This window comes from Alexandromys fortis, unplaced genomic scaffold, assembly GCF_014885135.2.
Source record: "Alexandromys fortis isolate MF-2015 unplaced genomic scaffold, M_Fortis_MF-2015_v1.1 scaffold_42, whole genome shotgun sequence".
Taxonomy (NCBI): Eukaryota; Metazoa; Chordata; class Mammalia; order Rodentia; family Cricetidae; genus Alexandromys; species Alexandromys fortis.
In genome coordinates this window covers 4,374,824-4,399,019 of record NW_026067934.1, presented here as the reverse complement: position 1 = coordinate 4,399,019, position 24,196 = coordinate 4,374,824, and positions in this window count along the sequence as shown.

The window sequence follows — 24,196 nt, the reverse complement described above, 5'->3', positions numbered from 1 at the left end:
GAGGAGTGGGGGGGGAGGGGGAGAGGAGAGGGAGGAGGGGGGAAAAGGGAGACAGGGAGGGAAATGGGAGGCGGGGAGGATGCGGAAATCTTTTTTTTTTCAATAAAAAATTATATTTAAAAAAAACTGGGAGAAGTATATAATAATTAAAGCTTTGGAGACAACTACAGAAAAGTCACAGGGGAAGTAAGCAGAAAAGAATGCTCACCTCCTCAGGATACCTCCAGGGAGAGTCCTGTTGTGAGAAAACCCATACAACCATCCCTACCCTTTTTCACCCTGGTCTATAGAAAGAGAGAGATGGAAATGTACGTCAGACAAACTGTAAAACCCATTCTTCCCAATGGCCACACCCCTTTGTCGACATATAAAATTAGTAAGAACAATTAAGGTATCTAGAAAGGTTGGAATAGAATATACAAGATAGAGAATATTAGATCCCATTTTAGAGGCTAAATGCAAATTAATATTTTATTTATTATTTGCTTACTAAATGGAAGGTACTATGGAAGGACCCCTGCATACAGGCAAAGACAAGGCCCTACTTTGAGAACAAGATAAAATTCACTCTAATAAATATTTTATTTCAACAGTGTGTGTATTTTTGTGTGTGTATGTGTGTTGCATGTGATGTGTGTGGTATGTGTTTGTTATGTGTTGAGGGTGTGTATGTGTGTGTATGTAGGGGATAGGGGCATGGGTGATGAATGTCTGTGCTTGTATGCAAGTGTGTGTGTATGTGAGATGTATGTCCATGTGGGTGTGTGGGTGTGTGGGTGTGTGGGTGTGTGGGTGTGTGGGTGTGTGTATGTGGGATGTGTGGGGGATGGGGGCTGTATGTGTCTGTGTGTAGTGTCTGGTTAAAAGAAGCCATGAACCACTCACTAGAGTTGTCAGAACATCTCTCTGGCCTCTCCCTGGACTTCACTCACCTGGGAATCCCTTAGAATGACTTGTGCTGATCAGCTTCTGAATCTAGAAGAGAAAGAATGCAGCCTCTGTGCCTTCCTAAATATCACAGTTACTATTAACACAAATTCCTCCATTCAGATTAACTGGAAAAGTATCCGTTAGTGGCTAGAAATTTCCCTTGAGAATCTGCTAATGATGCTTTGTTAAGGCTGATTTCACAAAATGACGGTGATCAATTGACACCTTTGCAGTCTCCACTGTTGATGAAAGAGTAGTGAATTTTATCTTGTTCTCAAAGTAGGACCTTGTCTTTGCCTGTATGCAGGGATCCTTCCATAGTACCTTCCATTTAGTAAGCAAATTATTATTGCATTAAAGAATTATTCAATCAATCTATTAACTATAAACAGCGCTTTTAAAGCATATTGCTGAAAAGAGTCTAAAATATTAAAATATCTTCTTTGTACTCTGCTTTATATGTCATTTAGCTTATATTCAATTCAAAATTATTTTATGTGGTTCTAAGGTAATGAGTTTTGAATTACATATTGTATACTAAATATATATAAAATGTGCATTATCCAATATAAAAATCATTTGGTTATATACATAGATTTTTCTAATGAATGCTTGGAACATGATGCATAAGACATAAATCTTAGTTGATTTAATTTTGAATTAACAAGTGATTTAAAAACTGAAGGTATGAAAACATTCAGCCTAATTTTACTTTTATCTTATTCTTACCAGTCATTTCACCATGGATCTAAATTTGTAAGTTTACATATTTAAATATGCTTGTATTACTACCTGATTTAGCAACCTAAGATATATAGTTCTATATCTACTCATTCTCACTAACTCAGAAATAGAGTGCTAAAATGAAAACAAAATCAATATATCATAAAGATGCTCTGCATGGTCTCCAAACATGTTCCCTAATGAAGTTTACTTTGCTTAAGCCAGGTAATAAACTTTCTCTGACAATCAGAGAAAATGGTGTATTACTTTTACTACTTGCTCATAGACAAGAAAATATTGCTTTCATTGCATTATTTGAAATTAAAGGAAATATATCCATAAACCATGACACAAACTGGTGATAAATAGGTATGATCTTATTTGGCAAAAGCTTACCATGTGGCTTTGTGGTAGGTAGGCCTAGGCATAATACTGAACAGTAATAATTAGAAAATTTTACCCTTAAGGATTAAAGCAGAAACCTCATTTCATAAGGAACAACATAAAAAACACACACTTTCTAGTTTAAAATTTTCAAGGAAAAATGCATATAGTCACTGAGTAATCTTTATTTTACTATTGCTTTATTAGGTATTCTTACATGAGGTTTATTTTTTAGCAATGGTCATTTGATTAGTGGGAATTAAAGCTGGATAGCACTGTAATGTAGTTGTAAACATTTTATGAGCTAGAGCACTAAGCAAAAGGCCAATTTAAGTATACATCTATATAAACTATCTAAAATTTTATTGTCAGATTGAAAATCTGTCCCCACCCAACTTTAAAAATTAAGATCTTTGTCCTAATATGATGGTGTTAGGGGTGATGTATTGGCCTACAAAAGAATTCCACAATAGCCCCAAATGGAGTATAACAAAGGTTTATTTATTTGGGGAAAATCTCACAGAAAGAGTAGGGTTCCATAATCCTCTGCTTGCTCTGGGAACTAGAACTTGATCCAGCAGCTAAGAGACTTTAACATGCTTTTTGTATGCATTTATAGTACACGAAACCATGCCCAAAGTGGTCCAGTATCTTAAAGGCTATTTATTGGCTGAAAGAGTTCCCAGACCTCCCTGTTTTATCTAAATAAGAGAGTTCTAAGCCTAATACAAAACTATATATAAATAAATATCAAGTATTGTTCAGGGAAAAGAAGATGCAAAAACATATATAAAAATTAGAATTACAAACAACATGAACAGCATCAAACAAGAAACTTATACTAAATTTTTCAAAATTATCCTTTCCTAAGGAGTCTAAGTCTAATATTATAAATGGCTTGTCTAAGTCATGATATAAAAATAACTATGACTATCTAGTCTTTAACCCCATTAAATACCTGAGAAGGAAAATAACACTACTTGAGTAAACAGGAAGTGCAATTGCAAGAAATGGCAGAGATAACTGGCTACACAAGCAATCACCCAAAGTCTTATGTGCAGTTTGGGGGCAACCAACGTTTGCTAAGGCCTAGAGTAACTGACAGACCATTTTCAGAAACTGGAAAATTTTCAAAACTGTCTTACCCTATCTTTGCAAGATTTGGCAGTCTTTCTGTTTGTATTCTGCTTTCCCAGTCTGGACACCATGCATTTTGTCAGTGGTCAAGGAAGGGGCAATTCTTTGCCCAAAAGCCAATTTTGCCAAGAAGTAAACAAGCTCCAATTGGAGTGTCTTTGGTGCTCAATATTCTCTCAGGAATAAATTGGTGCTACCAGGAGCAATCATGTCAACAGAATCCTGAGTTATTTAAATGCCATGTTCTACAGTTCTTTCAAGGGTTTGAGATTACCTATCTATCTGAAATATATCTCTGTACATCTGGAAAACCTTGTTGATGGAAGTTGCTTGTTTATATTCTGGCTATACAACTCCCAAAATTATTACACAGAAATCTGTATTAATTATAATACTGTTTGTCCAATAGCTTAAGCATATTTCTGGCTAACTATTATATCTTAAGTTAAAGCATTTCTATTAAACTGTATATTGCAACATGGCTGTGACTTACAACTTACTCTCTATACATCTGTTTAAGCCCGGCTATATTCTGTTAAGCCATTGGCTGAAAGTAACATCTTTATTAAGCAATAAGAGCAACATATATACAGAAGAACTTCCCACACCATTTCACCTTTTCTGTCTAAATGAATAAGAAATTTTTAAATTTTAGGTAGTAAAATTGCATATAACAAAACAGGTATCAAGAAATAATTACAGTTATAATATTTATATCTACTTTATTTTTATCATAACTAAGGAAAACTATTATTGTAACTATCTCTAACTCACATAGTTACAATGTTTGATTATTGCAGATGACTAATAATCTGTATTTTTAACTATAAATCATGTTTTTAAATGAGCTGTACAAACATAATACCTTAAACAAGAACAGAAATACATATACACAGAGTAGAAAGTCAACCTTAAATTTGTATCAGTAGACCAAAGTTCATGCCAATATAAAGTATTCATCTCTATCTATCATATCCTGGTGTGAAAAGTTCTTCTGTATATGTGTTGTTTTTATTGATTAATGAATAAAGAAACTGTCTTGAGCCTGCACATGGCAGAACAGAGATAGGTAGAGAAAACTAAACTGAATACTGGGAGAATGAAGGTGGAGTCAGAGAGATGCCATGTAGCCATCACTGGGAATAGACATGCTGGAACCTTGCTGGTAAACCACAGCCAAATGACAATACACAGATTAATAGAAATGGGTTAAATTAAGATGTAAAAGTTAGTCAATAAGGACTAATGAGACAAGAAATGATTTAAATAGTATAGTGTCTGTGTGGTTATTTTGGGAGTCTGGGTAGCTGGGAAACAAACAAGTGGTCTCTGTAGAACAATATCCCACTTATTTGTTTATTTACTTATTATTTGTTTATTTATTTATTTTAGAAATTGACCATTAATCACTTATAACCAACCATTTTAAAAGAAAAACCAACATCTATAAACAGTTATTTTGGGAATTTAGGTGTCATTTTCTCCAAACAGCTTTTTGCTGTTTCTTGGGCATAGTAATTTTAGGGGTTCACAGAGATCATTTCACGGGTCTTGCTCCATCAAACCAAATTAGCTTGGAAAGAATCCACAGGTTCTCATCTTCTGTGGACACAAAACAGAACCTCTTTTCCAAAACAATATATTTTCAAGCCCAAATTTTGAAGTCAAGATACTTTTATATTGTTTAACTTAGCAATCCCCAGAATCAAATGTCTCTGTGCAATAAAAAATTTCAAAGAAAACACAATGCTATACATAACACAGACTCTGTATATATTTCATTTTCACATGGCTTATTTTTCTATACTCCTTTAATTTACTCTTTTATATTACTTCTACTGTCTCTTTAAGGACTTCATTATATTTTTTAAAAACCATTTACTTCTTTTTATAACTGTCTATATTCTTTTTCTTCTCTCTCCCAAGCCTACATACATTTTTAAAAATATACTGTGGCTCATTTAGAGGTCTTTTATGTCTGAATCTGTCTTTAACATATATCTGTAATCATTTTCTGACCAGGAGCACCTCTTAAAATGCTTCATAGCATGGGTAGGACTAAGACTTTGGCTCCACCCAGTCCAACATGGTGGAGGTATGTTCACCACCAGCTCTGTGAGCCATGCTCACCATCCCAGCTCCAGGGATGCAATGAGTCGATGTTGTCATTAAGTAACTTGTAGCACTCTGCTTACAAACTCCATTTAAATTCTCCATAGCAGGACCTCCCAAAAACCAGATCCGTTTCATGACACTGGCATGACCAAGGAAGCTTGCAGCCAACAGAGTATATCTGCTTAGAACTCTGGAACTTTTTAGATGTGTCACTTGGTTAGCATGTGAACCTTTCAGTGTCAGGAGGTATACTTGAATTCACTCTTTATTTGACCCTCAAAAATGTACACACTGGTTTTGCCTATGAAACTATCAAGGCACAAATTTAATTCAGTTGCAAATTGTGAAAATAAAAATTAAAATAGCACAAACTGGAAAACAATTTCTGGTTAAATAGATTAAACTAAAGGAGAAATAAATTACACCAGACTTTATAATTTAAAAAGACTCCTCATTCTCTTATATATTTCTGTCATCATTACTTCTTTCAGTGTGATGTATGCTTGTACAGTGCTATCAGGCTGTGAAACATAAAGCACTATGGAACATGTTACCTTTAGGCATATATTATGGGGTCTGTGTTTAAAACAACAAGAACTTGACCTTTTAAAAGCTATTTCTAAATACATGAATACACATGCTCTCCAATTCCACCTAAAAAAATCTCCAGAGGCAAAACAAGCATTTGTACCTACAACTCCTAAATGAAAAGTTGTGACTCTGTCAAGATCTTCAGTTAGTAGTAAATCTGAAACTGAAATGACTTCTTCCAATTTCTGGGACATGTATTTTAATATATATATATATTTATGTATATTAATTTATTCAACAATTAAACTTTATATTTTAGCTGGGTAGTGATGGCACATGCCTTTAATCCCAACACTTGGGGAGGCAGAAAAGTTTGAGATCAACCTAATCTACAGAGGAAGTTTCAGGTCAGCCAGGGCTACATATAGAAACCCTGTCTCAAAAAACAAAACAAAACAAAATCAAAATCAAAAACTAACGAACAAACAAAAATCCCACCAAAACAAAACAACCATGTTTTGAGGCATGATTTTCTAGTAATCACAGGTGCGTGAGTGCGTGCGTGCATATGTGTGTATGTGTGTGTGTGTGTAATCTGTGAAAACTGAATGGAATGGAATTAAAATGATAAACCATAAAAGGGATGAGAAGAGACATTTTCTTCTCTATCAGTACTAGGGCAGCTCTACGTTCAGCTATCCCCACATACACATGAGGAGGAATCTATGATTTCAAGAACCCTGAGAAATAACACTGTCCACCTCTGGGGCAGCAATGAAACAGACACGACCTCTCTCTTCAACCAGAACAGGCCATATGTTCAAGCCAGATCCTCAACCTGATCTGTATATCTCCCTCTTTTGCTTTCTTATGTCAGAAAAAGCCATCAAACAGACTATGTAGCAAATGCCTTCCTCTTTTACCTCATGCCTATCCTAACCACTGTGATAAATTCATGAAAAAAGAGTAAGGCATAGATACCCATTCCTTTTCCGGGGAAAGTCAAATAGGAATACCATTTAAACAATAATTGATATAAAAGCTGATATTTATTGCCTTATAAAAATATGAGGATTTTGGAGTTGTCCTACAGAAGCCAAGAATAAACTAAAACAAAACATGTTCATCATTGAGGTACCTGGAAACTGATACCTTTAAAAGGAAAACTTGTACTTCTTTTTCCCTTCTCTGGCAGAAGGGAGGAAAGAAAGGAAAGCAAGAATAAATCAACCATTACTTCAGAATAAAAAAAGTGTTAATACCCTCAAAAAATTTTAAAAGCCTATAGTAGTATTGAATGAAACACAAAAAAATGTCAAATTAGGTTGGAGAAAAATCCTGTGAGGCCACAAACGTACACAAATAAATATAGGCAACTAAGGAAAACTTGAAATGGGAGAGGTAGCCTTCTCCAGGGAGCACCAAATGGTTGTCCAATGCCAAATATCAGTTCTGAAAATGTGCATACCAGCAGTATTGTACAGGCTATGCAGGTTATATTTAGGAATATATGTGTATGTGTGTACATATGCTTATATGTGTGCAATAGCAGTTTTTTATTAAAAGACCATGAACTTGAAAGGAAGTGGCCCATAGGTAATAGTGAGGATTTGGAGGAAGGGAAAAAAAGAAGCATAATTAAATTATAATCTCAAATAAATAAATAAATATATACCAAAAAATAGAGTTTATGTTTTAAAGGATAGATGAACTCAAATCTCAAATCTATACTTACTTCTGAAAAGTTGTCCTATGGGATTCCATGATTATTTGGGGAAAAAAAGCAGAACGCCCTGTGGTCTTGATGGGAGCAGTACATCCTGATGTGGGTGGAATTCCATGATCATCTGGAAAAGAAGCAGAGCCCCCGGTGATCTCGATGGGAGCAGTATGAGCTGATGCCGTGAGCTCTTTCCGTGCTATATTCATTCATCACCATCAGTGTACAGTCATTCCTTGCCAGATCTGCCTTCGTGTTCAGTTCCAGCTTCTCTGAGTTTCCACTGTCCATTTTATTTTTCTGAATAGTACTTACCTGCCTCATTTCTTTGCCAGTTATTTATGAAGAGGTTTTCAATCTTTCTTTTATTTCCCTTTGAGACAGGATGTCACCCAGTAGCCCAGGCTGGCCTCAAGATCCTCATCTTCCTGCCTCTCCCTCCCATGTGCTCAGATTACAGGTATGAGCCAAAACACTTGATCTTATTTAAAGTCCTCTTGTGTTCCCAGGAGCCTCTAACTCTGTACGAACATAAGTAATTCCTTCCATATATTTTATTTCTTACAAAAGCTAACCTTTTTGGTCAATAAACATTGGTTTATTTTATTGGAAAAAATAGACAATGAGAGGTAGTACATCACCAATGTAGTGAATTATGCACTGGGAGCTCAGAAAGAGGAAAAATCAATATTCACAGCAGTAGTTTGAAAAATCTTTTATTTTGGTTAATTTTAATTGTTAATTAAAGGGAATACAAGTGCTATAACTTCATAAATATTTCTAATTTGATGTCTTAAGACAAATTTTCAAGGCAATCTTAATTGTATACAATTTTACTTAAATACTGTAACAATTTGATGGACATCATGTTTTAAATAGTAAGAAATTGAACATTTTCTCTGTGAGCTTTAAGCTTTATTCTAATTTCCACACATACTTTGATGCTAAAGAAATGTATTTTTATGTTAAGTTCTTTTACTGGTTCTTTTCTATACTATTCTTAACAGCATTTACAGATTTGACCTTTAGTTTTTATTTTTAAACTAATTATCCACAGACTCTGTACTGTCCATACTCATGGGACTACAGCCATCCTTGGGAACATGGTTGGCTCGAAGGAGACACACCCTTAAAGAAAATTGACTCTTGCTTCCCCAAATGCTGTCACCTACCCACAGTTTCTCAGTTAAGAATTGAGGAGGTCCAAGATCTCGGCCTAGTTCAGGAAATCTATTCAAGGAATAGTTCAACTAGAATAATGACAAAGGAATTAGTCACCAAAGGAGAAACTCATGCTTCTCAAGTACACAGATACCATAAAATTATTTCAGCAAAGCACTTATACTCTTGAGTATGAGGTAAACTGCTTGCCTTCCTAGTTGAAGCCAGAGAAAATTGAGCTGTGGTGTAAGGTGAGAAAGAAATGGCTCACAGTTAAGATATATACGAATGTCTAGTCAAAGAAAAACTGGTTATCTACTTTTCCTTTCCCCATTATTTCCAGATTCCCTGAAATGAGCACTGAAATGTCACAAAGTTTTACTTGAGAAAAATGCACGTGTTTATCTATGTTCTAGAAGTAAAAGAAGTGAGACAATGAAGAAAAAGAGTTAGCAATCAGGAAGACAACACGCTAAACATGGACTGGTGGTGTTTTGTCACGCAGCTTGTTATGACAACTCAATGTGAGACACATGTCATCTTTCTTGCCATACAAAGGGCTATACTCCTTTTTCTGAATATGTGATTCAGAACAGCATGGATTTGTGCTTTTTTGCTGGCTTTCAGGGTCTCTATGGCCTGTCCCCTATCACTACCTTGAGAAGCTTTATTTACACTTCAGAGCCCATGTCAGTTGCTGCTCATAGACACTCCTCTAGCCCCTTGTCTTGGAATAAACCTTTCACTTAGTATGTTTTAGGTAGCTTTATTGCAAAAATTTGTATCCTGTTTATGCAGGAATTTGGATAGATTCATTAGAGCTTATCCAAATCTAGAATTTTTTTTTTTGCAAGCTAAATTTTTTCAATGCTTTTGTCACATAAATAAGGTAATGAAGGAAAAAATGCATTTTAGTCATCCAGAATCCAAACAGGGAACTTTAAAGTCTTACAGTACATGACTAAAGACAGCCAAGCTATCTCGGGAATGGATGAAGATGTTTCATAATTTTTTATTATTTTAAGTCTAAAATGAACCCGATATTCTATCTGTACTATAATAATAGGTAAGATGCTGTGGCTAGCTGTTTTGCTTTTCTGACCTCCAGGTTGAACGCAAATATCTGTCTCTGGGTTTTTATTAATTGTGTTACATAAAACAAAGCATTTTTTAGAGTTATAAGTATTTGTAAATTTATTCCAATAAATTTAATTACTTTTGTATGCATTAAATTGTGCTCATTTATCTTTGCTTCTTTGTTTATTTCTAGTTCTGAGAATTGAATCTTGGACTTCAGAGGAGCTAGACAAAAATTCTACCCCTAGGTGGCACTTAATTTCCTTATGTATTTTTAACTTGTTTTGCTGTGTATTACAGAATGACCATAAATTCAGGATCATCCAAATACTAATATATCTTTGGGTATCTTCACAACTTGCCTCTTTATCTATCACAGATCTTTACTGGCATGAAAGTGTTTCAAATATAACTTCTCTGATATTCCTGTTTGAAATGGTAGATTCTTATCCAGAACTTCAAACTTCTATTTTATTGATTTTTATTGAGCTCTATATTTTTCTCTGCTCCCCTCCCTGCCACTCTCCTCCCCCCTTTAACCCTCCCACAAGGTCCCCACGCTTCCAATTTACTCAGGAGATTTTGTGTTTTTCTACTTTCTACTTCCCATGTAGATTAGATCTATGGAAATCTCTCTTAAAGTCCTCATTGTTGTCTAAGTTCTTTGGAATTGTGGTTTGTAAGCTGATACTCTTTGCTTTATGTTTAAAAGCCACCTATGAGTGAGTACATGTGATAATTGTCTTGCTGCATCTGAGTTACCTCACTCAAAATAATGTTTTCTAGCTCCATTCATTTTCCTCTAAAATTCAAGCTGTCATGATTTTTGTTTCTGCTGTGTAGTACTTCATTGTGTAAATGTACCATATTTTCTTTATCCATTTTTCAGTCGAGGGGCATAGAGGTTGTTTCCAGGTTCTGGCGATGACAAACAAAGCCTCCATGAACATAATTGAGCATATATGTTCTTGTGGCATGACTGAACATCTTTTGGATATATACCCAAAAGTGGTAGTACTGGGTCTTGAGGAAGGTTGTTTCCTAATTTTCTAAAAAATCACCAATTGACTTCCAAAGGGGTTTTCCAGCTTGCATTCTCCCAGCAATGTAGAAGTGTTACTTTTCCCCACAGCCTCTCCAGCATAAATGTCATCAGTGTTTTTGATCTTGGCCATTCTTACAGGTGTAAGATGGAGTCTCAGAGTTGTTTTAATGTGCATTTCTCTGATGACTAAGGATGTTTCCTTAAGTGTCATTCTGTCATTGTAGATTCCTCTTTTGAGAGTTCTATGTTTAGGTCTATACTCCACTTTTTTTTTTTAAATTGGATTATATGATCTTTTGGTGTCCAACTTCTTGAGTTCTTTGTCTATTTTGGAGATCGGACCTCTGTCTGATGTGGGGTTGGTGAAGATCTTTTCCCATTCTGTAGGTTGTAGTTTTTTCTTGTTGACCATGTCCTTTGCTTTACTGAAGCTTTTCAGTTTTAGAAGGTCCCATTTATTAATAGATTCTCTCAGTGTCTGTGTTGCTGGGGTTATATTTAGGAAGTGGTCTCCTGTGCCAATGCATTCAAAGTATTTCCCACTTTTTCTTCTATAAGGTTCAGTGTAGCTGGATTTATGTTGAGGTCTTTCATCCATTTGGACTTGAGTTTTGTGCATGGTGATAGATATGGGTATATTTTCATTCTTCTACATGTTGACATCCAGTTATGCCAGTGTAGAAGGAGTGGCAGGCTGAATTTCTGCCACCCAGCTCCTGATCACCTGGCTAGCTTATGCCTCGGAATAACAACACACAAATTGTATTCATTTAAACAGCTTGGCCCATTAGTTCCAGCATCTTAATGACTAATTCTCACATCTTGATTAACCCATCTCTAATAATCTGTGTAGCACCACGAGGTGGTGGCTTACCTGGAAAGATTCAGCATGTCTGACCTGGTGGCAGGCTCCATCGTGTCTGACTTCACTTCCCTTCTTCCCAGCATTCTGTTCCGTCTACTCCACCCACCTATATTCTGACCTATCAGGCTAAGCAGTTTCTTTATTAATTAACCAATGAAAGCAACAGATAGACAAATGAACTTCCCACATCATGCCAGCACCACTTGTTAAATATTCTTTCTTTTTACATTTGATATTTTTTGTTTCTTTGTCAAAAATCAGGTGTTCAAAGATGTGTGGATTGATATCTGGGTCTTCTATTCAGTTCCATTGTCCTCCTGTCTGTTCTTATGCCTATACCAGTCTGTTTTCAGTACTGAAGCTCTGGAGTAGAGTTTGAAGTCAGGGATTGTGATACCTCCAGAAATTCTTTTATTGCACAGGATTGTTTTTGGCTATCCTGGGGTTTTTGCTTTTCCATATGAAGTTGAGTATCATTCTTTTGAGGTCTTTGAAAAATTTTGCTGGGATTTTGATGGGCATTGCATTAAGTCTGTAGATTGCTTTTGGTAGGATTGCCATTTTTACTATGTTAATTGTGCCTACTCAAGAACATGGGAGATCTTTCCACTTTTTAGTGTCTTCTTCAATTTCTGTCTTCAAAGATTTAAAGTTCTTGTCATACAAGTCTTCCACTTGTTTGGTTAGAGTTAATCTGAGACATTTTATGCTATTTGTGCCTATTGTGAAGGGTGTTGTTTCTCTGATTTCTTTTTTTTTATTTATTAAAGATTTCTGTCTCTTCCCCACCTCCACCTCCCCTTTCCCCCCATCCCCCAATCAAGTCCCCCTCCCTCGTCAGCCCAAAGAGCTCTCTTTGGGTTCCACAGGGTTCTCTGCCCTGTGGGAAGTCCAAGGACCACCCACCTCCATCCAGGTCTAGGATGGTGAGCATCCAAACTGCCTAGGCTCCAACAAAGCCAATACGTTCAGCATAAAATGTCTCAGATTTCTTTCCCAGCCCTTTTATCATCTGTTTATAGGAGGGCTACTGATTTTTTTTAGTTAATCCTGTATCCTGCTACATTATTGAAAGGGTTTATGAGTCGCAGAAGTTCCTTGGTAGAATTTTTAGGATCACTTATGTAAACTATGATATATCAGCAGTGAGAGTTTGATTTCTTTTCTGATTTGTATCCCCTTGATCTCCTTTTGGTGTCTTATTGCTCTAGCTAGGACCTCAACAACTATATTCAATAGATATAGAAAGAGTGGACAACATTGTCTTGTTCTTGATTTCAGTGGGATTGCTGGGAGTTTCTCTCCATTTAATTTGATGTTGGCTGTTGACTTGTTGTATATTGCCTCTATTATGTTTAGGTATGTTCCTTGTATTTCTGTTCTCTCCAAGACTTTTATCATGAAGGGATGTTCTATTTTGTCGAAAGCGTTTTTGGCATCTGATACAATACATTGGGTTATTCCAATTTTTTGTATTTGTTGAGGTTTGCTTTGTTACCAAGTATGTGGTCAATTTTCGAGAAGGTTCCATGAGGTGCTAAGGAGTAGATATTTTTTTTTCTGTTTGGATGGAATATTCTATAGATGTCTGTTAAGTCCATTTGAATCATAACATCTGTTAGTTCTTTTATTTCTCTGTTTATTTTTTGTCTGACTGACCTGTCCAGTGGTGAGCAGGGAGTGTTGAAGTCTCCCTCTATTAGTATGTGGGTTTTAATGTATGATTTAAGCTTTAGAAGTGTTTCTTTCACATATAAGGGTGCCATCGTATTTGGGGCATAGATGTTCAGTATTGAATTGTCCTCTGGATGGATTTTTCCTGGGACTAATATGAAATGACCTTTTTTGTCTTCTTTGACTGATTTTAGCTTGAAGCCTATTTTGTTAGATATTAGGATAGCTACACCAGCCTGTTTCTTAGGTCCATTTTATTGGTATATTTTTTCCCTAACCCTTTACTCTGAGAGATGATTTCTGTCTTTGAGATTGAGATGCATTTCTTGTATGCAGAAGAAGGGTTGATTCTGTTTTCATATCAATCTGTTAGCCTGTGCTTTATTATAGGTGAGTTGAGTCCATTTATATTAAGGGATATTAATGACCAGTAATTGATATCTCCTGTTAATTTAGTATTCATTGTTGGTGATGTTAATTTGTGCCTTTTCCCACTCTTTGGGATTTGCTGTAATGAGATCATCAGTTGTCTGTGTTTTTCTTAGTGTAGCCAACTTCCTTGCATTGGAGTTTTCTTTCTAGTATTTTGTGTAGGGCTGAGTTTGTGGCTAGGATTGGTGAAATCATGGAATATCTATAGTGATTGACAGTATTGCTAGGTATAGTAGTCTGGGCTTGCTTCTGTGGTCTCTTAATGTCTGCATAATGCTTGACCATGACCTTCTGGCATTCATTTGTTCCATTGAGAAGTCAGGTGTAATTCTGATAGGTCTACCTTTATATATTGGTTTTTTTCCTTTGCAGCTCTAAATACTTTTTTTTTACTCTGTATGTTTAGTGTTTTGATTATTATGTGGTGAGAGGACTTTTTTTTTGGATCCATTCTATTTGGTGTTCTGTAAGCTTTTTGTATTTTCATAAGCATATCTTTCCTTAGGTTGGGAAAGTTTTATTCTATGAATTTGTTAAATATATTTTCTGTGCCATTGAGTTGAACTTTTTCTCCTTCTTCTATACCTATTATTCTTAGATTTGGCCTTTTCATGGTGTCCCATATATCCTGGTATTTTGGGTTTAGCTCTTGTTAGATTTAATGTTTTCTTTAACTGATGAGTCTATTTCTTTTATTGTATCTTCAGTGCTTGAGATTCTCTATTCAAACTCTTGTATTCTGTTGTTCATGCTTGCCTTTGTGGTTCCTCATCATTTTCTCATGATTTCTGTTTCTATAATTCCCTTGGTTTGTCTTTTCTTTATTGCCTCTATTTCAGTTTTCAAGTCCTGAATAATTTCTTCCATATGTTTGATTTCTTTTTCTTGGTTTTCTTTAAATGATTTGCTGATGTCTTCCAATTTTTTGTTTGTCTTTTCCTCCATTTCTTTAAGGGAATTTCTCATTTCCACTTTTAGAGTTTCAAACATTTTCTTGAAGTTATTTTTAGGTCATTTTCTTCTGCTTTATCCATATTTGGTTGTTTAGGTCTTGCTGTTGTAGTGTCTTTAGGTTTTACTAGTGTTGTGTTGTTCTTTGTGATGTTACATGTGTTCTTACATTTTCTACTCAGCTTTTCCTCTAATACATGTGGTTGGTATTGTCTCAGATTCTGTTGAATAATCTTCTAGCTGCCAGTGACTCCAAAGCTCAGATAGTTGTTCCCCATGGTACAATCAGTGTCACAGTTCTAGTTACCCCATTGATTACTCCATGCTCCTGGAGATAGCTCAACACTCCTGTGTTTTGCTCTGCTCCCTTGGAGTTTGCTGTCTCAGGCCTACTTTGGCCTAGGTTGCTGGCTTTGCCCTGTTTCTCTAAATTCTGGTTGGGGACCGCTCCTGCAGATCTCCCTGGGATGGAATTTGACCTGGAAAGGTTTCTTGCTCTGGTAAACTGCCTTAGAGGTCCCAGGCTTGGTTGTGCCTAGAACTACGGAGGACCTGCTCACTTCCTCAGAGGTCCCAGACTCATGCTTGGACCTGCAGAGGTTCGAGGTTCCTGACTATTCCCTTTGATAACCCAGACTAATGCCCTGACCCACAGAGGTCCTGGCTCAGGCCTACTCCCTCCGAGGACCCAGACTTATGCCTGGTCCTGCTGAGATCTCTGGTCCCTGCCTATTCTCTTGGAGGTCCCAGATTCACTCACATCCAGATCACCAGAGGTCCTGGCTCAGGCCTAGTGCCTGGGAGGTTCTAGAATCACACCCAGGCCCACCAGGATCCTGGCTTCTGTGTACTCCCTTGAAGGTCCCATATTCACACCCAGACACTCAGCAGTCTCTGGCTCTGGCTTACTCGCTCAATGGCTACTCCCCTGCACCTGTTCTGGTGGAGATCACTGACTCTGGATCTGATCGCTTGTCAATTCTGATCCACCAGTGTCCAGGAACCGGGCTGGCTTCTGGGACTGAATTTGCTACTCACTTCAAAGTTCTTATTCCCCCTTTTGGTTTTCTTTTTAATTCCCAGAATTGATTAGTATGTTGAACTCTGTATTACTAATTGATTGGTTTGCTTAGATCACCAAACTCACTTCCCAGTAATGAGAGCATGAACTATGAGAACATTTTTGATTTTTGTTTTTTTGGTGCAGGGTTTATCTGTATAGCCCTGCATTTTATTCTGGAATTCACTTTGCAGACTAGGCTGGCCTTAAATTTAGGATGCCTGCCTTTGTCTCCCAAGTGCTGGGATTAAAGATGTGTGCCACCATTTCTGGTTCTATAACATGCATTTTTAAAATTATGTTTTACTTCCTCCTATGTGCCTAATACCTCATAGAGGTTTTCTGAGCACAATAATATTCAATAAATATTTGTTAAACAAATGGGTGAACTAATACACCAAGTGTCCTGAGTTCGGAAATTTACATTACTAATATCTACTTACCACTAAATCTAGGTCTAAACTCTACCATGCCTCCAAGAGAACTTTTTAAAAGAAAGAAAAATGCTATATACAATGTCAAAGAACAGCTCCTGAAATATGCTTTGTTTGTGCTTTTGATACAATAATCTAATAGCAAACTTTTTTTTCCTCTCTACCATCTTTGTATGTCTCTTTCATATCAAATTCTGAGATTAAATATTAGGTAGACATTAAAAGTAAAGGAGGAAAACCAAAAAAGTGTCAACCTTAATGGTAGCAATAAATAATGTTTTGCTAAAAGCTGCCTAAGAATAGATGGCAGAGTCTAAGTGGGAGTATGCAAATGATATGCAAATAAGAATCTAATTTTAATGCAGATGCATATGTGGTCTTTCTAACTATTTCATGCACCTGGATAGAGCCCCTAGGAAAATTCTAGCAGAGAGAAATATGCTCTCAGCAATGTTTTAATGACTGGGTGGGTTGGAGAGCACTGGGGACTACACCTGGCATGCATTATAAGGTCTGCTAGTTAGCTGCTTAGCTGCTAAAAAACAAGCTCTAGTGTATGTAATATTGCTTTGCAGCTCTTGTGGCTACCAATCTACATTACACATACCTTAATTGCAGGTTCCATAGTGAGTATGAAGTTGATTTACTTCAGGCTACTAGGCAGTGTTTTTCAGTTAACATATCACTGGAACATGTACAAAATTGAAACATGTACTGCCAAATCTGGATGATTCCAAATAGATGCTATAGTCACATGTCACTGTAAAATAACATTGGACCTGTTGGACAAGGCAGTTTGCATACTTCTTGTAATAAGATTTTTCTGAAATAAAGAAAAATTGGAGAAAATCTTGCAGACAAATAAACATGCCACTGTTGTTACTTTAACTGCTTAGGAAAAGTCAAGCTGAGAGGAAAACAAGTACAAAACAATGAAAGTAACTTAATTCAAAAGCCATAAATGAGGGATGGAGGATGCAAGTGCATTTTGTCTTATGACAATGCCATGTGATTTCCCCACCATAAGAATGGCAATTAGGGAAATCACCATCGTATACTACTTTATTAATATAAGTCATTTGCTTTCTTACCTTCTTTGATTTAATAGCAAATAAATTAATAACAATCTTTACAATTACTTTAGAAGTACTATTTGGTTTTGCTCTATTTTTAACTAATAAATAGAAATAAAAGTAAGTGCTATTTCTTGATACAATGCTGTATTTTGATACTGTCATACATGATGAAATATGCCATTTTGAAAATGAAATCAACTTCGGTTTTTGCAATTCTGACATACTGTATTTTAAGACACCTTCCTTCCTCCCTCAGGACACACTGCACGACATAGTCTGTATGTTCTTGTTATCACTGCCCTAACAGAAACAACTGTTAATGTTCCAAAGAGAGAGACAGAGAAACTCAGTTGGTATGAAACAATTGTTTATGTGAGAGAAATAGGATTATTCAAAGAACAAATACCAGTAGCATTGGGCTGTTAAGATTCTGATGTTTGAACTAACATGTGAGTAAATGATGGGAAACCTCCTTCAGTCAATGAATGACCTTCGAGAGGCTGGACCGGGTTGAGGCATAGCTTTGCGGTACCAAAAAGTCATAAACTTCCTGACTTGCACTTTCTTCCCACGCTTCACACCTTGGTATTGGGCCCCATTCCTATTCTGTGAGTTTTCTTTTTATAATAAAGAAAAACCTTAGTATACCCTATTTAGAGTTATTTTAGGGTTATTTAATTCACATTCCACCCCCATTTGACACATTCTGCATCATCTGACACCCCACATTGGAATGATTCCATGCTTACTGGACAACTTCTTGTTTGCCAGCCCAGGCACATTTATGGCCTGCTGATGGCCTATCTACCCTGTTAAGGAGCCAGATGTTCCCTGCCTGCTGCTTCTCTGGCCATCAATCCCTGTGGTGTTTCTTCCACAGTGTCCACAATTTGCAGCTAGCCACTGGCGGAAAACTTCAGGCTTCCTCCCTATTCTGACCACAAACTCTCAAATTCACTTTTATTGTCATTAATAACTGTTCTTAATTTGCTAAACAAAGCATATTTTTCAGTATCTAAGTAGGCAATGGCACATGGTGTCAGAGCAAACAATCCTGGAGAAGACAGCCAGAGCTTCCCCTCTGCATCCCTCCCCCATGTGGCTGCAGCTATAACACCTGCTGAACAATCAAGATTATTACACTTACTAAAATAATCTGTAATTGACTACTACTGGTAAGATTTTAAAATTACATGATGATTAACTATATTGCCATTTAGAAATTTAATAACCATTTTACTTATTCTGTGGGTGGTATTCTGCAAGGCTTATATGATTTTCCTTATACATTCTTTCATTTGATTGTGGGAATTTGTTTTGTTTTTCATATTGTATCATTAAAATTGTTTGATAATGGAGTCAAACAATTTTAGAAATGATATAGTCTTTACAGAGTAATAATGAATAGCTAGTTTAAAAAATTAATACTTTTGAAAATGATAAAATTAATTTGACTGACAAAGTTCAGTCAATATTGAAGGATGCTGAGACATCATCTGAAAGAATTCATGCTGCTGAATTTAACAGTCTGAATCTGTAGAAAAGCTATGATAGGTTAATGGATGAGGTATCACTCCAGGAAGGTAATATGTGCACAATCAAAACCGTGTCCAAGAATGAGACGTTATCCTTACTGGACAAATTTCATACCATGGAATCATCAATGAGGGCATTAAAACTGAACACTGGATAGGAGATTCAGAGTTTACAAAAGACAGTGGTAAAAAGATTTTAAACGTTTGGGGAAATAATTGAAACTGATGAGCAGGGAGAGAAGGTACAAGGACAAGATTTAGCCTTGCAAGTACCTTCCAGAATCTAGGATGATGTACCCAGAGTTTAAACTGCCTATCCAGTAATATCCTCTAAGAACCCATTTTGCACAAAATACCATAAGGTAGCCAAAGAATATAAATGGCAAACTATAGGTATGAGCAATCTAAAAGAAATTAAGCAAGCAATAATATCTTATGGCCTACATTCACCATTTGTTGGGGAAATGGTGAAAACATGGACTTCAAGCAATAAGGCTACCCTCCCCCCACAATTGACTTCAATTAATCTCAGTGGTCCTAGAAAATGGACCACAGCTGCTATGGAAATGCTATTTGTGAGAAAAGGCAAAATTTTAGAACAACAGGGAAAAGCAAAAGGATTTGAGGCTTCCAAAATCAAATTCTTGGTGATGGCCATTATTCTAATCCTTAAGACCAGGCTCTCTATGATGAACACAACTTGTCCCTATGTAGCACAGCAACTTTAAATGCTTGGAACAGGATTCAGAAACAAGGAGGGAGAATTCAATTATATATCAGCATTAAACAGGGCAAGAGAAAACCCTTTAGTAACTTTTTTTTTTTCGAGACAGGGTTTCTCTGTGGTTTTGGAGCCTGTCCTGGAACTAGCTCTTGTAGACCAGGCTGGTCTCGAACTCACAGAGATCCACCTTCCGCTGCCTCCCAAGTGCTGGTATTAAAGGTGTGCACCACCACCGCCCAGCCCCTTTAGTAACTTTTAACAAAAACTAACTAAGATTGTACCAGAAGAAGTAACAGACCCAGAAAATAGATATGTACTTATTGAATCTCTAGCTTTTGAAAATGCCAACTTAAAATGCAAAAAAGATACTTGGGCCTTTAAAGGTTAGGTCAGGCCGGGCGATAGTGGTGCACACCATTAATCCCAGCACTCGGGAGACAGAGGCAGGCAGATCTCTGTGAGTTCAAGACCAGCCTGGTCTATAGAACTAGTTCCAGGACAGGCTCCAAAGCCACAGAGAAACCCTGTCTTGAAAAACCAAATAAAATAAAATAAAATAAAATAAAATAAAATAAATAAAGGTTAGGTTAGCACCAATGGATGAATGGATCCTACATGCAATAAATGTTGAGGCATTTGACTATAATACTGAGGCTGGGGTAGGAGAAGTGATTTCCAAAGGTATGAGGAGACACCAAAATGCCAATTAATTGTAGTAGAATATGACAACTGAAAAGAGATTGTAGACAAGGAATTCCTAGGAATAACATCTCCTCTAGAAAGTGCAAGAATAGGTGGTCTCAGTCTTCTGGAATATGTAGGAGATGTGGCAAAAGCCGACATTGGATCAATGAGTGCAGATTGACAAAGACAGCCAAGGCAACCTGATGCCATTGGGAAACTCCTTGGGGGGGGGCCTCTTGCAGGCCCCCATGTCAAATGTTGTCCAGTCATTGCCAGCCACTGTGGAGAATATGTGTCACCAGGAAAATTAAAAAAATCCAGTGCCTACTGTAAAACAGCATGCTATTCTGAATAATGGAAAAACATGGAGATGAATCAAAAACTCCATTATGAAATAGGAAACATATTTGGGTAGACTTCTATAAATGATTAAAGACCAAAGCTAAGAGTGTATATAAGTAACATTGTAATTGAAGGATTACTAGACATGGGTGCAGACTTCAGAATCTTGGCATCCAAATTGGCCTCTTCAAGAAGCAGATGCTCAATTCCTAGGAAATGGAACCCTATTTCAAGTGAAACAAAGTATGAGATGGGGTGAATACATAAGGCCAGAAGGACAGAGCAGAAGGCTGGGGCCATATGTAAACCAACATTGCAGAGAATTTATGAGTTTGAGACCAGTTGCAGCAATGGAATACCAAGATTAACATTCCTGCAGTCCCAAAAACTCATGTTTCTGGGAGGGATACTATAAGATATTATAAACAAAGGTCACCAGCTATTCAGGCTCTATAAGAACACAAAGCAACTAGCAAACCTTCAGGGGTACTAATGGCCCTGCCTTTAAAATGATTAACTGAGAAACCAATATCGGTTAAACAATTCCTTTAACAGAAGACAAAGTTCAGGCTATAGAACAGCTGGTACAGAAGCAACTAGGTGCTCACCATATTGAATAATTGAACAGTCATGTAGTTGTTGTTAAAAAGAATTATGGAAAATGTAGAATGGTGACAGATCTAAGAGCTCTCAACTAGGTAATTCAACCTATGGGCCCTCTATAATCTAGAATTTGTTGTAGGAGGCCGCTTGTTTGTTCATGGCTGCTCAGCACTAAAATAATCACACAGAAACCATATTATTTGCAATAATTTTTGGCCAATAGATTAAGCATATTTTTGGATAACTCATATCTTAACCCATCTCCATTAATTTGTATATTGCCACGAGGCTGTGGCTTACTGGAAAAAGTTCCGGCATCTGTCTCTGGTTGGGTTACATGGCTTCCTCAAACTCTGCCTTCCTTCCCCCAGGATTCAGTTTACTTTTCCTCACCTAGCTTTACTCTTTTGTCCTATCACAGGCCAAGATAATTTCTTTATTAATCAATGACATTCACATCATATAGAGGGGAATCCATATCACCTCCCTTTTTCTGTTTAAATAAAAAGGAAGGTTTTAATATTAACATAGCAAAATTACATATAACAAACCAAGTATCAAGCAAAAATTATACTTACAGTATTTATCTTTTATCATAACTAAAGAAAACTATAACTATCTATTCTTCAACGCCATCAGACTCCAGAAGGATATAATATTTTCTAAGTAAACAGAAAGTGCATTGTAAGCAGCTTCCACAGCTGTAGAATTGACATATCTCACTGCCTAGACAGTCACCCAAAGTCCTTATGTAATGTTGGGGCATCCAGTCATCAGCCTATAGGCCCATAGCATCCAGCAAACTTCCATGAAGCAGGAAATTTCAAAGACAGTTCCGGCTATATTGGTAGTTTGTCAGTTACTTTCTTCTGTGTCTTGGAGACTCTTTCATGTCTTGGAGACTCTTTCATTAAGCAGAAACACTGAAGGTCTGTCTCACCTTCTTTAAACAACTTCAGCAGTCATTTTGATGTGGGTCCTGCAAGCCTAGTTCATGTAGCATAGCATCAAGCAGTACAGGCAAGAGAAGTTTGTTATCCAAATGGCTAACCAATTCCATAAGTAGCCTCTTCAATTCCCATCATCCTCTTGAAGTAAATTGGTGCTGCCAGGAGCAGATGTGTCTCATATCATGAAAAGTCCTAAATTATTAAAACATTTTAAATGCTATATTTTGAACATCTCTGAAATATTTGAAGAATACCTATCTAACTGACATACATCTTTATAAAACTAAAAAACCTCACTAATATGACTGGAAGCTTGACTATTATAGATGATTTTCTATAAACCTATAGTTCTTAATTATATATTACATTTTTAAATGAGCTTCATAAACACAATACCTTAATCAAGAGCAGAAATATACATATAATAAAATTGGCCTTAAATTTGTATCAATAAAGCAAGATCCATACCAATGCAAATCTCTATAACATATATACTTTTTTTTTTTTTTTCGAGACAGGGTTTCTCTGTGGCTTTGGAGCCTGTCCTGGAACTAGCTCTGTAGACCAGGCTGGTCTCGAACTCATAGAGATCCACCTGCCTCTGCCTCCCGAGTGCTGGGATTAAAGGCGTGTGCCACCATCGCCCAGCCATATATCCTTTTAAATATAAAGAAAAAATTATAAATAATATTTGGAAATTTGGGCATAGTTCTTTCCAAACTACTTTCTGCTATATATTGAGTGAAGTATTTTGGGGGGGTTGTTCACATCGAACTTCAGGGGGTCTTGGTCCATCAAACCACATTAGTCTGAAAGGATTCCACAAATTCTTATCCTTTGTGGGAAACAATTAAAGAACCCCTTTTCCAAAGTAAAATATCCTTAGACTCAATTTTTTTAAGTCAAAAAACCTTTAAAACATATATGTTGGTTTAGCTTAGCAGTACATAAAATGAAATGTCTCTCTCTGTACTTTGCTCCCACACAGTCAAAAAAATTAAAGAAGACACCATAATATACATAATCCAGACTTTCTATGTATTTTCCATCTTTACATGTGGTGTAGGAGATTCTTCTGATCATGTGTTTTTCTCTGGTGGGGTTACATGCATTCTTCAAACTCTGCCTCCTCTCAGAATTCAGTTTAGTTTTCCCTGCCTAGCTCTATGTTTTTGCCCTATTACAAGCCAAAACAGATTCTTTATTAGCCAATGACATTCACAGCTTACAGAGGAGAATACCACTTCAGGAAGTTCTCTGCATTTTCTATTACCAAGAGGATGGCCTCTCATAGTTATTAATTTAAAAGATAATTTCTTCACAGTACCTTAAAAAGAAAAGGACAGAGAAATATTTGCCTTCACTGTGCCTACTTATAATAATTCTCAACCTACTAGGGAGATACCAGTATACTGTTCTCCCACAGTGAATGCACAAAAGCTTCACACTATGCTTTGTAAGTTAGCCATTGTAAATAATATGTAAGCAATTGCCTAAGTCTATTATTTACCATTATATAGATAATATTTTGTTTTTCTGCTTCAAAGGCTGATATTTTAGAATTAATGTTTGAAGAAATAAAGAAAATTTGCCTAGAAACCAAATATGAGTGAGAACATTCCATGTTCCTCTTTTTGGGTCTGGCTTACCTCACTCAGGATGGTGTTTTCTATTTCCATCCATTTGCCTGCAAACTTCAAGAAGTCCTTGTTTTTTACTGCTGAGTAGTACTCTAATATGTATATATTCCATACTTTCTTCATCCATTCTTCAATTGAAGGGCATCTAGGTTGTTTCCAGGTTCTGGCTATTACAAACAATGCTGCTATAAACATAGTAGAGCATATACTTTTGTTGTGTGATAAGGCCTCTCTTGGGTATATTCCCAAGAGTGGTATTGCTGGGTCCATGGGTAGGTTGATCCCAAATTTCCTGAGAAACCTCCACACTGCTTTCCAGAGTGGTTGCACAAGTTTGCATTCCCACCAGCAATGGATGAGTGTACCCCTTTCTCCACAACCTCTCCAGCAAAGGCTATCATTG